Raw genomic sequence first — 16,414 nt, forward strand, 5'->3', positions numbered from 1 at the left:
TAGGGGTCTGAACCTCCACATCCACAGTCACATGTTCATCTTGATGGACCGGGTCCATCACATCCACATTAATAGCCTCAACAGGCTCTGCGACCTTAGCTTTCCCTTTGTCCATTCTTTTCTTCTTGCTTTCTGCCATAGCCTTTTGTAAATCATCCTCACTTTGCTTCAATTTACTCCTTGTGGCCTTTCCTTTTGGTAGAGGAATCTCAGCAGTTGTTGGAGAAGTAGCCTTCCTTTTCTTGGTAGTTTTTGCAGTGTTGGGAGCATTTGGTGTTGGGGTTCTCCTTTTCTTGGGGTTATAGCTAGCACCTACTTCCTTTAGAAGGTCTTCTAGGGTCTCCTCAAAAGATGAACTGGGTTCATCTGCAAGTGAGCTGAGATTGATCAGCCCTTCAGCAGCCTCCCCTAAACCACTTCCCCTGTTTTCTTGCTACTCTCTACCACATTTTCATGCTCAGCCCCACAGATAGCCGGTCTGACCATTTCAAAAGTGTGTGAGGAATCAGCCACTTCTTACCCTTTTCCCCTCACATTACTACTCACACCCTCACTTTCCTTTTCTTTTTCACTTTTATTTTTACCTCCTCTCCCTCTTGACTCAGGAATTTTCACATTCATAACAGACCCAATCAGAACAAAATGATTTTCGAAATTTTCAACTAGCACGGAACGTACCTTAAAAGGGGGATTTTGCCCTTTTTCAGAATCAAAAGACCCAGTTCCTTCCCTCTCACTCGCATACTTAAAAGAATCATCAGAATTTTTAGAATCTTGGGCTTGACTAGCCTTTAATTTGGCATTTAGTTTCTTTGAAAGAGCACCTGTAGCCACAGTTTTGCGAGCAAACATCTTCACCCGCCTTCTCCTAGGTTGGGGGGTTATGCTAGGTTGAGGAGTAGTGAAGGAATCAGAGGGTGTAGGTGGTGGAGGAGTGCCTAGGTTATTTTGGGGGTTGGTCATTATTTTCTAATTTTGGAAGAGGATTTTTGAATTGGATTTTTGGAAGAGAGAAGAGTAGAAAACGAAAGAGAATTAATGGTTTAGAGAATTATGAGAGTGGCAGTGATGGTGATGATGGTTTTTAAAGAAAGAGGGTTAATTGATGTCTAACGGCAGCTTTTGTAGTCAATTAGAAGTCCAATCAACTTGAAATTTCAGGTTGAATGAGCGGTTAAGCTTCCCTAGATTCTAGGCATTTTATGCAGTAAGGATTCTAATAGAGACGAAACTGGTTTAAACTCAAAAGGATAGGTTTTTCTGAAGTTTTTGAACATAGGTAGGACTCTGCTCATGAATTAAATATTAATATTTCTAATTATGCAGAGTGTAGAAAAGATACCTCGCTATTTAGATGAACCAGTACTGATGAACCAGGTTCTTCACTAAGAATCTCTTGATCATGCCTCAATTTATCAAAATAGAGAAAATTTTATTAGAGATCAGTGATTCATATCAATACATGTCACAAGAGTATACTATTTACAGTATGAGACTGAGAAAAGATTAATCTAGATATTTACATAAGTTCCAGATTTTCTAACCAAAAAAATCAATTTTTTTATTGTACATTCTAGACTGGTCCCATTAGGTGATCTTAATCATCTCTAATTCTAATCTGTTCCTTTCAAAGTGCTCTCTACTCAGTGCTTTTGTGAAGATGTCAGCAATCTGTTTATCAGTAGCACAAAATTCTATAGTAATCAGTCATTTCTCATAGTTGTCCCTCAAAAAATAGTGTCTAACATCTATGTGCTTAGTTCTGTTATGATGAACCGGGTTCTTAGTCATACTAATAGCATTAGTGTTATCACAGAAAATAGGGATGCTACCAACTTCAATACCAAAATCCATCAACTACTGTTTGATCCATAGCAATTGAGCACAACAGGAAGCAGCAGCAACATACTCAGCTTTAGCAGTGAATAAGGCCACTAAATTTTGCTTTTTAGTAGCTCATGACACAAGACATGAACCAAGGAAGTGTCCCATACCTGAGGTACTCTTCCTATCCACAAAGAAACATGCATAGTTAGCATCAGCATATCTCACAAGGTTAAAGTTACTACCTTTTGGATACCAAAGACAAAGGTTAGTAGTGCCTTTCAAGTATCTCAATATTCTCTTGACAACAGTCAAGTGGGATTCCTTTGGATTTGCTTGAAATTGAGCACAAAACCCTACACTGAAAACAATGTCAGGTCTGCTAGCAGTAAGATAAAAAAGTGAACCAATCATACCCTTATACAATTTCTGATCAACAGATGAACCAGGTTCATCTATGTCCAATTTTGTGGTTGTTGCAATAGGAGTGTCTATTTCCTTTGATTCTTCCATTTTAAACTTCTTAATTAACTCTTTTGCATATTTCTGCTGAAGGATCATGGTTCCATTTGAGTTTTATTTAATTTGTAAGCCTAAGAAGAAATTAAGCTCACCCATCATACTCATTTCAAATTCACTCCCCATAAGTTTAGCAAATTCCTTACTTAGTTTTTCAGTGGTTGCCCCAAAAATTATGTCATCAACATATATTTGTACTACAAAAAAATCCTTACCTTTTTCCCTCAAGAATAGAGTGCTATCAATTTTACCTCTCTTGTAGCCATGTTCAAGCAAGAATTTGGATAGTCGTTCATACCATGCTCTAAGAGCCTGCTTGAGTCCATAGAGTGCCTTGTCTAGTTTGTATACATGATCCGGACACTCCTTCCTTTCAAACCCTAGAGGTTGTTTGAAAAACACTTCTTCCTAAGTAGCCATTTAGGAAGGCACTCTTGACGTCCATCTGGTAAAGAGTAAATTTCATGTATGCAGCAAAGTCTATGAGGAGTCTTATTGCGTCCAAACTTGCAACTGGAGCAAATATCTCATCATAATCTATGCCTTCCTCCTGGATATAACCTTGAACCACCAACCTTGCCTTGTTCCTTGTAAGAGTTCCATCTTCATCAAGTTTGTTTCTGAAGACGCATTTAGTGCTAATTACTAATCTGTCCTTGGGTCTTGGAACGAAATGCCAAACTTGACTCCTTTCAAACTGATTGAGTTCATCTTGCATTGCATTTACCCAGTCTGCATCCTGCAAAGCCTCAGCAACATTTTTAGGTTCAATAAGAGATAGGAAAGCATCAAAAGCACAACGATTCTTTAATTGAGATCTAGTTTTGATTCCAGAAGTTGGATCAGTAATTATGTTCTCAATGGTATGAGAACTTTGATACTTGTAAGGTTTCACAACCAACTGGTTTCTGTTTGATGTTTCTCCCAAGTTCTATTGCTGAGGAACAGGCTCATAGACAGGTTCTATTTGGGAATTAGATTCAGTTCTTCTTTGTTCAGTTCTCCCTGTCAGGTTGCCCTGGATAGAAGAACCTGTTCCACCACCTGTTCCTTCTTCTGGTGCAGCTTCAGCTTGGGCTGTAACTTCATATAACCCTTTTACTAGCCCAATAGCTTCATCTTCATGTTCTTGTCTCTTAGAAAGAATGTTAGTTTCATCAAAGACTATATGTACACTTTCTTCTACACATATAGTTCTTTTGTTGTATACTTTATAAGCTTTGCTATACGAAGAATATCCCAAGAATACTCCCTCATCACTTATGGGATCAAACTTACCTAGGGAGTTTGTTCCATTATTGTGCACAAAACACTTGCATCCAAATGCCCTAATATGGGATATATTTGGTTTTCTCCCTTTAAGTAACTCATAGGGAGTCTTCTCTACAAGAGGTATAATCATGCACCTATTAATAATGTAACATGCAGTGTTTACAGCTTCTGCCCAAAAGCTATGAGAAGTTTACTAAAAAGAAGCATAGTCCTAGCCATATCCTTAAGTGTCCTATTCTTTCTTTCAATTACTCCATTTTGTTGTGGAGTCTTAGGAGCAAAACAATTATTATCTTTGCCATGTTCATCACAAAAATCAGCAAACTTAGCATTTTCAAATTCAGTTCCATGATCAGACTTAATTGATGCAAGTTGATTACCTAGTTGTTTCTGAGTTTTTCTAACAAAGGCAGTAAACATGTCAAATGCTTCATCCTTATATGTTAAAAACAATGTCCAAGTAAACCTAGAGTAATCATCAACAAGCATCATCACGGATTGTTTACCACCCCTGCTTAATATTCTCATTGGACCATAGAGATCCATATGAACTAGTTTCATTGACCTGGTCGTGCTTACCACTTTCTTGCTTTTAAAAGAGGATCTTACCTGCTTCCCCCTTGCATAAGCCTCACAAAATTTGGCTTCCTTAAACTTGATGTTAGGCAGCCCTATCACTAGGTCCTTGGAGACTAATTTGTTGAGTTGACTTAGACTTGCATGTCCAAGTCTTTTGGGATAAAGGAGGGGATCATTATCCAACATATTTAAGCAAGTGAGTTCATTTTCTGAAAGAGTGGACAGATCTACAATATATATATTGTTTACTTTTTTTTCCTGCAAAATAATCTTGTCAGTGGTAAGATTTATCATAAAACATTTAGTAGAGGTGAATGCTACCAAGTTACCTCTGTCACACAGTTGTGATACACTGATTAGGCTATATTTCAAGCCATCTATCAAGTAGATATTCTCAATAGAATGTGAGTCTGTCTTACCTACCTTTTCAACCCCAATGATCTCACCTTTTTTATCATTTCTAAAGGAGACATTACCTCCCTTTAGGTTCTCAAGTGAAAGGAACTAGTTCTTGCTTCCAGTCATATGCTTTGAGCAGCCACTATCCATGTACCATATTTGGCTACTCTCCTTCACTTGGACCTGTAAAAGGAAATCAGGGATTAGTCTTAGGAAACCAAACTAGTTTGGGTCCCTTTCTATAGGCAAAAGGGTGAATTATATTTTTTTTAGCCCATCCTGGCAGCCTATTTTTCCCTTGAACAAAAGTTTTGTTCTTTTGACTGGCCTTTTCTTTTGCATTACATTTACTTTTGTATTGACCAGTCTTACCATAGTGTTTGTAGATTTTGTTCTCAGGAAGTGTGATGTACTTGCTTTTGGGATCCCACTTCGGTGCAGGGGTCCCACAGCCAAGTCCTCTCTTATTGCTACTGTGATGTTCGGTGCAGGGGTCCCACAACCAAGTCCTCTCTTATTGCTATTGTGATGTTCTTGTAGCCATGATAGTGCATCAGAGGACTTATTCCATTTGTAAGTTCTGTCTAGTTCATGTTTAACCTTGCCTAGATCTTCTTTTAGGACTCTTATTTGCTCATCCTTTTTGTACAACGCATCCTTCATTTTTCCTAGGTTTTCTTCTAAGGTGGGATGTATATGATCAGCTTTCTTTTTACCTATTCCTAATTTCAGTTTTAAATTTTCAGATCTAAGCTCTAACACAGTGGTGTTAAGTTCAAGAACCTGGTTCTTCAACTTAGCATTTTTACTATCACTTTCATAGCCCTGAGTTCCAGATTTTTGCACTTAGCTTTCAAGATTACACATTCCTTAGACAGTTGTTCTTTTTCATTATTTATGACCTTAGATTCATCAATGAAATCTAGTAGTAACTCAGATAGCTTTTTTTAGACAAAAATTTAATCTTAGCTTTGAGATGAATCACACTTACCTCTGGTTCGTCATCTGATTCTCCAATGGCCATAAGTGCTTGTTCATCTCCATCTTCATCTTCTGAATCCTCATCTGAGCTTTCTCCCCAAGCAGCAACCATGGCCTTTGTTAATCCTTTGTTCTTCTTGGGATGAACCTGTTCCTTCTTCCTGTTTCTTCATTCAGCCCTTTCTTTCTTCCATTCAATTTTCCATTAAGGACAGTTATTGGTCATGTGGTCAGTCTTACCCTATTTGTAACATCCCTCGTTGGTCTGTTTCTCAGGGACCCTTGGTTTGTTGTAAGTTGCACCTCTTGAATAACCCTTTCCTCTTACTAGATACTTTTTGAAATCCCTCGTGATCATAGCCATTTCATCCTCCTCTAGATCTGTACCTTCAGCGATTCTGAGAGCCAGGCTTCTTTCCTTCTTGGGAGCATCCATATTCATGGTTTGCCTTCTCAGTTCATAGGTAGTGAGATTTCCAATTAACTCGTCCAACTTGAGAGTGGCAATGTTCTTTGATTCCTGAATAGCAGTGATTTTGCTTTCCTAAGTAACTGGCAAAACCCTTGTCAGAATTTTCTCAACCTTGTCTTCTTCAAGGATAATCCTTCCAAGAAACTTAAGTTCATTTGTTATTGTTGTGAACCTTGTATATATCTCTTGGATGGTTTCTCCTTCCTTCATGGTGAAATTCTCATATTGAGAATACAACAGTATTCCTCTTGATCTCTTCACTTGAGGAGTTCCTTCATGAGACATTTGTAGAGTGCCCCAAATTTCCTTAGTAGTAGTGTAGCTTTAAATTCTGTTGTACTCGTCTGGACCAAGTCCAAATACAAGCCATGTCTTGACCTTAGCCTTCTTTTCCCACTTCTTCAAGTACTCAGTATTGCAGTCAGTTCTAGTCTTTGGCACATCCACTACTTCAGCATTTTTCTTCATGGTAGCCAAGAGACCATCAGTAACGATGTTCCATAGTTCATAATCCTATCCGATAATGTGATCTCTCATTCTATTTTTTCACCAGGAGTAGTACTGACCATTGAAGAGTGGAGGCCTAGCAGTGGATTGTCCTTCTCAGTTTCCAGGTGGCGCACTCATCTTGATCTGTTCCTAAGGTGTTAGCCTCTTCAAGGATAACCCGCTCTGATACCAATTGATGTTGTATACTTCAATACCACACAAGAGGGGGGTGATTTGTGTGGTGCTTGATTTTTCGCTTAACATGATTATAGAAGGACCTAGTTCTTCTATATGTTCTAACTACTACTGTTGCGGAATAATAAGTACAGAAATTAAAGAACACATAGATTTTTTGTGGAAAACACCTAGCTCAAAAGGTGAAAAAACCACGACCTACTTTCTAGTAGGATTTTCCCAAACTCTCCACTAAAATCACTGAGCCAAAAACTGCATTTACAAAAACTCTTTTGTAAACCTAGGATTAACTCTAATCCCGTTGTAGCACACAACCTCAACTATTGCGACAACTTTAAGTTAACTCTAACTTGAAAACTCTGAGTACTTAATACAATTGCTTCTAGATAAGCTGAAAGGTACAATATGAAAACACCTACTATAATTGAACTAGAAATAAAAGATAGACACTTGGAACTGGTTCTTTTATCTAGTTCAAGTAGCTTCAGGTTTGCACGCTTGAATCACACACAAATTGCTTGCAAAATTGCCTTGCTATTTTGCTCTCAATTCATGTTTAACTTCTGCTTATGTGTGTTCCGTGTAAAAGAGAACAACACTGATATTTATGGAGTTAGTAAATAGAGATTAACTAGAATTCTGATGCTACTCTTTCTTGGTGGAAGAGTTCTAGTTGATCTCAACCTCTAACTCTATCCTTCTCTTAAACCGTGTTCTCTTTGCATAAGGAGTCTTTCTCCTTATCCAATATGCAACTTTTTCGATCAGGATCAGGAGATATCACTTCTGGTAAGTTAGGTTTATTTTCTTTACGTGCATCTCACATGCTTGAGTTGACCATAAATGTGCTTCACTAAGATGGACCTGGTCCATGTCTGAGTTTCTTTTGTCAATCTACAAAACTCTCCTTTACTTGGGCTAACACTGCATACACGACTTTCACATATCACAAATAGCACAATCAACCCAAATCCTAAGGGGTATTTCTCCCACAGAAAGTTAGGCAAGATACTTACCTCAAACAAGCTAACATTGTTATATCCCGTGAGTTTAATAACATTGACACTGTTATATACATTTTGATATGGTATTTATATTGAATGGAACATTTCTGTAAAAAGTTTAAAAAATATAATTTTATATAGTTATTAATATTACTACTTTCGAATATATTTTAAATTATATATGCTATGAGGAAGTGTATGAGAAGGAACTTATAGTGAATTAGTAGGTGGATTTATTAAAAACGAGAGCATAAAATATTTAGTTGCTTTGATTGGTGAAACACATGACACATCTCTCCACATTGAACCTCTAATTAATTCCTTATCTTAATACAATCAAGACGTTTCCTTTTCTTGTACTTTAGAAAACCTTTAACATAAGGGCCACTAAATTGTACTGATTTGATGCTCCGATGAAAAAAACAATTTAACCAAACTATAGATCCTATAGAAATTCCTAATTCCAGTTGCAAATTTAAAAAGAAAAAGTGAAAACTTGAAAACATTAAAATGGTAATTGAAGAGACGTGTGTATATATATATATATATATATATATATATATATATATATATATATATATATATATGTATTAAAAATATAGATAAAAATTATTTTCTCAAAAGAAAAGAAGGTTATCTTTTTATCATTTTAAGAATTAAGCGTACAAAAATTTGTACTCTTTATATGAGATCAGAAAAATTAGAAGTTAAAAAAATATATGTATTTTTACATGGATATTTTAATAAAATAATAGTATATGTATTAATTTTATATGGTACCATAATTTATTAATATTTTAATATTTAATAGTTGTCACGACCCGAATTTTCCACCATCAGAAGTCGTGATGGCGCCTACTCGTGGAAGCTAGGCAAGCCAAATATTAAAAAATCATTACCTTTTTTATTAAACATGTTCAACAATTTAAAATAATGAGTGATTAAACAGCGGAATAAATTAAATAACCAGAAATGCGGAAGACGAAAACTTAATAATTCAGCCAAACATTGCTACATAATCTGAAGTACAATACTACCCAGAATTTGGTGTCACAAGTCACGGACTATCTAAGAATACTACAAATAAGGTCTGAATGAAAATACACAAATTTGTCTCTGAATAATTAAAAAAAACAGAAAGAGAAGTGATAGGAGGAGACGCCAAGGCCCGCAGACGTGGCTGCAGGACTACCTCGGGTCTCCTGAGTGGATTGAAGACAGCACCCTCACTGCGGTCCAAACGCTTCGGTATCAGTATCTACACATAGTGCAGAGTGTAGTATCAACACAACTGACCCCATGTGTTGGTAAGTGCCTAGCCTAACCTCTGCGAAGTAGTGACGAGGCTAGGACCAGACTACCAAATAAACCTGTGCAGTTAAATCATATACCGCGAAAGATAAAAGCAGATAATTACAGCTAAAGTTGGGCGGGGGAAACATGTTGCGGGGAGTAACAGATAACAACAGAATAATAGTAGAGAAATGTAAGGAACGCCATAAATTAATTACCAGCAAAAGATAAGGAAATAAGAAACAAGTACACATATAATACTGTTGCAGGCGTGCAACCTGCTCCCATTTCATATAGTGTCGTTGCAGGCGTGCAACCCGCTCCCATTTCATATATTACCGTTGCAGGCGTGCAACCCGCTCCCATTTCATATATTACCGTTGCAGGCATGCAACCCGCTCCCATTTCATTTATCAACACCAATCATAAAGAATCCCAACAAGGGAACAATAATATAACAACAACATCTTGGCAAGGGAACAATAATAAAACAATAGCATCCCGGCAAGGGAACAATAATATAACAACATCCTAGCAAGGGAACAATAATATTACAACAACATCCCGGCAAGGGAACAGTATAGCAATAACATCCCGGTAAGGGAACAATATAACAATAACATCCCGGTAAGGGAACAATAATATAATCCTCATATGAAGCACGAATAAACCACAACGGAGTCATAACAATTACAATACTAGACTCACGGGCATGCTTGACACCGACGTATAGATACTCGTCATCATGCCTATACGTCGTACTCCACAATTAACACATAGCAAATATGACACAACTCCTAATCCCTCAAGCTAAGGTTAGACCAAACGCTTACTTCAAGCTTCCACGGCCAACTCAAGCCTCAAACACCGCTTTTCCTTTAGAATTCGCCTCCAAATAACTCGTATCTAGTCCAAATTAATTTAACAACATCAATAAATGCTAAAGAATTCATACCCAATGCTAAATTATAGGTTTTCTATCATTTTCCCCAAAATGTCAAAAATCGACCTCGGACCCGCTTGGTCAAAACACGAGGATCGGACCAAAACCCGATAATTCATTCACCCACGAGCCCAAATATGTAATTAGTTTCGGAATTTGACCCCCAAAACGAGGTCTAAATTCCAATTATTTAAAAAGCCATAACTCTACCCAAAACGGGCCGGTTCAACACAAATAGCCCGTGAGCCCGGGATCGGTAGGCGGTCCTGGGCCGGTTCAACCAGGCCCAACGGGCCAAATGGGCCCCAACGGCTATTTTTTTAAAAAAAAAATTTAAAAATGCCCAACGGCTAGATTTTAAAATCTGACCGTTGGGCTTCAAAATTGGTCTGTTATGCACTTTAAAAAATAGTCATTTGGCCCCCAAACTTTTTATAATTACACTTTTCCCAATTCTCAACTATAAATACTTCCCCCCCCATTCTTTCATTTTTACTCGCAAATTCATCAATCTCTCTCTAGTTTTCTTCTATAATTGCTTACTTTATTATTGCAATTTTGTGAAAAATTGTGAAGTTGGTGAATTGAAGTATTCAAGTCTTCAAGTCTTCAACGATATTCAATTTTCAAGAAGTTGTTCGTCAATTCGGTAAACTCGTTCCAACTCCTAAGTTTTAATATTATAGTTTTGTTAGTTTTATTTAGTATAATTATAATTAATATGGCATTTTCTTTGAAAATATTTTTTGGTGGTAAGGGTAAGGGAAAATCTAAAATTGGTGAATCTAATAGCCAAGCTACTACTCTTCTCCCGGCTCCCCGACCCAGACCTGTTACCCGTCCTCCTCCACCTATTATTCTTGATACTGATAACCCTTGTTTTCAATTTTTCGATAGTCAATTTTTCCATGATGTTGCATCGGGTCAACAATTAAATGAAGAAGTTATGAATGCTCTTTATCCTAATGAAACTATCTTTGAAAATGACGAGGAAAATGATGATTTAGATGAAACGCAACCGGATTTAGATGATACACCTACTAGTCTTGTTAATAACCTAACTGATGCCCCGCCTGACACTCCTGTAGTAACTCCTACTTTTAATAGACAACCTTCTAAACGGCTCGAAACATCTCTTGTTTGGCATTTTTTTACTCAACTAAGAGAACAAAATAAGGCTAAGTTTAAAGCTTGTGGGTCTCAACTAGTTCATAAATTTACTGGAGACCGTAGCGGTACGGGTAGTTTGACTAGACACATATTGAAACACCCTAGAGATAAAGCTAGATTTTTACAAATGAAAGTTGCGCAAGAGGGGACAAATGTAGATAGTACGGTTAACCCTAGTATAGGTTCAAATCTAGTTCAACCGGGAATTAACACTGTTACCGGTGACATTTTATATTATGATCCAAATAAAAATCGTGAAGAATTGGCAAAAATGGTTACTGTTATGTTCTTACCCTATAGTTTTCCTTTTAACCCTCATTTTGTGCATTATATTAGAATAGTTTTTAATCCTACTTATAAAGGATGGCCTCGCGCAACCGTAAAGAGCGATATTTATAAATATAAACATGAATATGAACAATATTTGCGCTATTTATTTACTCATATAGATTGTCGCATTGCTATTACTACTGATATTGATAGAAGTGGTAATGACTGTGATTATCTAACTATTACAAGTCATTGGATAAATGAGGAGTGGATAATGCAAAAGCGCATTATTGCTTATAGAATAATTAATTCACGCCACACAGGTAAGTTTACTGCTAATACAGTTGCAGATATTTGTAGATATTTTTGCATTAGAGATAAAATTATGTCGGTTTCAATGGATAATGCTTCTAGTAACACTAATGCTATAGGCTTGCTTACAACTACACTAAATCCTGCATTTAGTAATATTTTTCATGTTAGATGTATTTGTCATATTTACCATTTAATCGTCGGTGCTGGTATGAAAGTTTTAAATGTAGAAATTGAAAAGGTTAAAATGGCTCTTAATTGGCTTTTTTATTCAAACCGTAGAAGTAGACTTAGAGACTATTTTAAAAAATGTGATGAATTCGGCCTTAGAGAAAGAAAGGTTCCTAAACCTTGTCAGACTAGATGGAATACATGTATGAAAGTTTAGTTGTTGCATATGAATATAGGAACCCAATAAGCACAACGTATAATACTCGTGTAAGTGATGGTGATGATGATGATGATGAGCACCTTACAAATCAAGATTGGAGTAATGTTAAAATGCTTGTAGACTTTTTAGAACAATATTATATTGCTACAAATGAATTATCTGGCCAATATTATCCTACTATTTCTAACTGTTTAGTTTATATTGCAGCACTTGTAGATTTATTTACTCAATTTTTAGAGGGTGCAGTAACTTATCAAGAAGCTATTAATTCTGTGAAAGCTAAGTTTAAAAAATATTTTTTCCCTATCCCCCTTATTTTTGGTGTTGCTGCATTGTTAAATCCTACAATGAATTTAGGAGGTCCTCACTTTTGGTATTCAATGAAATTCGGGTGTGTTTCAGATGCTCAACGGGTCATATTTGGAACTTAGAAAATTGCAGAAAAAGTTGCAACAATTAGTTCTGGTTTCCTTCTTCGCGTTCGCGAGTGGGGTCTCGCGTTCACGAAGAGGAGCTGGGGCTGGTGAAGGTTTGATGCTTCACATTCGCGAAGGTATTCCCGCGTTCGCGAGGCTGTGGGATCTTATACCTACGTGTTCGCAAAGGTAGTCCCGCATTCACGTAGGAGGAGGGAGGTTGGTCATCGCGTTCGCGACTTGGGGATCACATTCGCTAAAGAGGAAAGCTAGACCAAGCGGAGTTGTGCTTCGCGAACGTGAGGGTCCTTCCGTGTTCGCGAAGAAGGAAATAGCTGGGCAGAATATAAAATTTCAAAGTCGAGGGTTTAGCTATTTTGTAAAAACTAGAGCTTGGGAGCTCGGATTTGAGCGATGTTTCAAGGAATTTTAAAAGATATCGATTGGATAATGATTTTTAACTCCTTTTTGCTTATAACCCATTAATCTAAACATGAATTTATCATTTAATTTCGGAATTGGGATGAAAATTGAGGGAAAGTTCTTAGACCTAAATTTTGAGTTTTGATTGGGGATTTGACATTGGATATGAATAATTTTGGTATGGTTATGAGAGTATGAGGATTCTGAAAATGTAAATTTTATTCGATTCTGAGACGTGGGCCCGGAGGGTATTTTGGTCATTTTACCTAATTTCGCGTATTAGCTTAGAATTTATATGTGGAATCAGTTACTTGAAGTTATATTTATATTATGCAACTGAATTGAATAGATTTGGGTCATTTGGAATTGAGTACTCGTGGCAAGAATGTAGTTTCGGGTTGATTTTGAGCCAGTTCAAGGTAAGTGGCTTGTCTAACCTTGTGTGGGGGAACTCCCCTTAGGATTTGGTATTATTGATATTTGAAATGCCTTGTACATGAGGTGACGAGTGCGTACTTGTGCTAATTGTTGAAAAATCCAGTTTTCATTAAGTAATTATAATTGTATTTCTTTTCTTGTTTATACTACTTGCATTTCAAGCCTGTTGTTAGTTTAGGGAAGTATGTCTAGTTGACTTGATTGTCTTACTTGCTCAAACTGCCTTATTTGGATTATGTGCAGCAAGCTAGGCTAGAAATACCTATTTTACCTTGGTATGGAATTTAAATTGAATTGTCTATTCTTCGTGTTGTTGCTTTGTGTTTACTTTGGGACTACGGGACGGTATCTCGGAAGATTCCCCTGTGTGTTTACTTCGGGTACGGATTGGTTTTCAGGTAGATCCCCCTGCACATTTACATTGGAACTACGGGACTGCACCCGGTAGATTCCCCCTGTATTGGATATTTACATATCGGATTTCCGGTAGATCCCCGCGCATTATGAGATGGACTACGGGACTGCACTCGGGAGATCCACTAGATATTTATATTTGGGGACTACAGGACGGTATTCTGGGAGATCCCCGGTTGTTATCTTTTGTTGAGATGTACTCCTTTTCGTAATTATTTTGTATTTGTCATAGTTGTTGTTGTTCTTTGTACTCTGTGTTATTTCTTACTGTTGCACTTAGTTGTACTGTCTCATTCTATACTGTTATACCTTATATTTCATTTAATCTCAGTAGGGCCCTTTCCTTCCTCATCACTACCTGACCGAGGTTAGGCTTGGCACTTACTGAGTACCGCTGTGGTGTACTCATGCCCTTTCTGTGCATGTTTTTCATGTGCAGATCCAGGTACTTCCACTCAGTCTTATCACACATGAGGCGAGGCACTTCCGTAGAGACTTCGAGGTATATCTTCCGCATCCGCAGATCAAAGAGTCCCTTTCTATTCTCAGTACTAGTATAGCACTTCTGTATTTTCTTTGTTGATAGATATTTCTGGAGTTAGAGCTTTTTATGTAAACTCTTAGCTTGTGATTCATGGGGTTTCGGATTTTGGGAGTGTTATGTTGAGATTCTTGTACTGTTATATGCTAGGCTGCACCTTAAACACTATTTCATTTTATTATCTCATTTTTTATTATTTTCTTTCCGCATTTACTAGGCTTAACTAGTCGTAGAGATTAGGTGCCGTCACGATAGTTCACGAAGGGCAAATTGGGGGTGTGACAAGTTGGTATCAGAGCTCTAGGTTCATAGGAGTCATGAATCACAGGCCAGTTTATTAGAGTCTCGCGGATTTGTATGCAGACGTCTGTACTTATTTACGAGAGGCTATGTAACTGTTAGGAAAATTCCACTTCATTTGATTTTCTTGTCGTGCAAGATTTTTGATATCACAACTCTAAATTTCTATCTTCTATTCTCTCACATATGGTGAGGACACGTGCTACCCGAGATGATCAGGCACCCACGCCCCTTACTGCAGCCGCCAGAAGCCGGGGCCGGGGTAGAGGCCGAGGATGCGCACGCGGTTCAGCTAGATCACCCACGCGAGCTTCCGCCGAGGAGCCACCAGCAGTTCTAGCCCGAGCCCAGGCACCTGATACGCCTACTGCTACTACTACTCCAGCACTTTAGGAGACTCTTGCGCAGTTTATGAGCATGTACACCACTCTGGCTCAAGCACGGTTGCTTCCCCTTGCTGCAGCTACATCTCAGGCCAGGGGAGGAGCACATACTCCCGCTGCCCGCACTCCTAAGCAGCGAGTGCATGTTGATTAGATTCTAGAGATTATTCATGTATAACATGTAGTCCCAGATCAGCCCGAAAACAGGGAAGCGGTTTTCGAGAATGAGCAGCTGAGGCTTGAGAGGTCAAGAAGTACAAGCCTCCTGTATTCGATAGACTAGCAACAGATGATGCTCTGAGATTTTTAGATGAGTGCTACCGTATTCTCTTTACCATAGATATATCAAGGTCGAGCGGGGTTTCCTTTACTACCATCCAGCTTCGAGGAGCCGCTTATGAGAGGTGGCGCACCTATGAGTTAGACAGCCCAGATGAGGCTGCTTCCCTGACTTGGACTCAGTTTTCAGATATGTTCCTGAGAGATTATGTTCCTCAACACCTCAAAGATGCATGGCGGGCAGAGTTTGAGCATTTGCGCCAGGTACTATGATTATCTCAGAGTATGCTGTCTGTTACACTAGCTGGGCTAGACATGCCTCAGCCTTGGTTTCTACTGTTCGCGAGAGGGTTCGCCGGTTTATTGAGGGGCTTATTCCCAGCATCAGGTCTAGCATGGCTCATGAGTTGGAGATGGATATTTCTTATCAGCAGGTGTTGAGCATTGCTAGGAGGATTGAGGGTATGCATGCTAGGGATAGAGAGGAGAGGGAGGCCAAGAGGTCTCGAGAGTCGGGTCATTATTCTGGTGCCCGTGCCCCAGCTGTGGGTCGTCATGGTAGGGGTTATATGAGTCAACCAATTCATTCAGCTCTTCCATCAGCCAGTGGTATTCCAGTTCCTCCTAGGCCTCAGGAGCCTTATTATGCACCTCCAGTATCTAGTGCGCCTCCTACACGGGGTACTTTCAATGGTCAGTCCAGCAGACCTGACCCGAGACAGTCACATCCGCCACGTCCTACCAGAGCTTGTTTTGAGTATGGTGACACACGCCATATGGTGAGGATTACCCCAAACTTGGGAGGGGTGCACCTCCATAGACTTCTCAGCCGCAGCATGCCCCGTAGAGTTTTTAGTCTATGGTTACAGCTCCAGTTGCTACCCTACCTGCTCAGCCAACTAGAGGTTGAGGTCGCGGAGGTAGAGGTCGCCCTAGGGGGAGGCCAGGCCAGATACTATGTCCTTCCTGCCCGTACTGAGGTTGTTTCCTTTGATTCTGTCATCACAAGTATTGTCCTGGCTTGTCACAGAGATGCATCAGTTCTATTCGATCTAGGATCCACTTATTCTTATGTGTCTTCTTATTTTGCTCCGCATTTGGGTGTAT

Source organism: Nicotiana sylvestris, chromosome 1, assembly GCF_000393655.2.
Source record: "Nicotiana sylvestris chromosome 1, ASM39365v2, whole genome shotgun sequence".
Taxonomy (NCBI): Eukaryota; Viridiplantae; Streptophyta; class Magnoliopsida; order Solanales; family Solanaceae; genus Nicotiana; species Nicotiana sylvestris.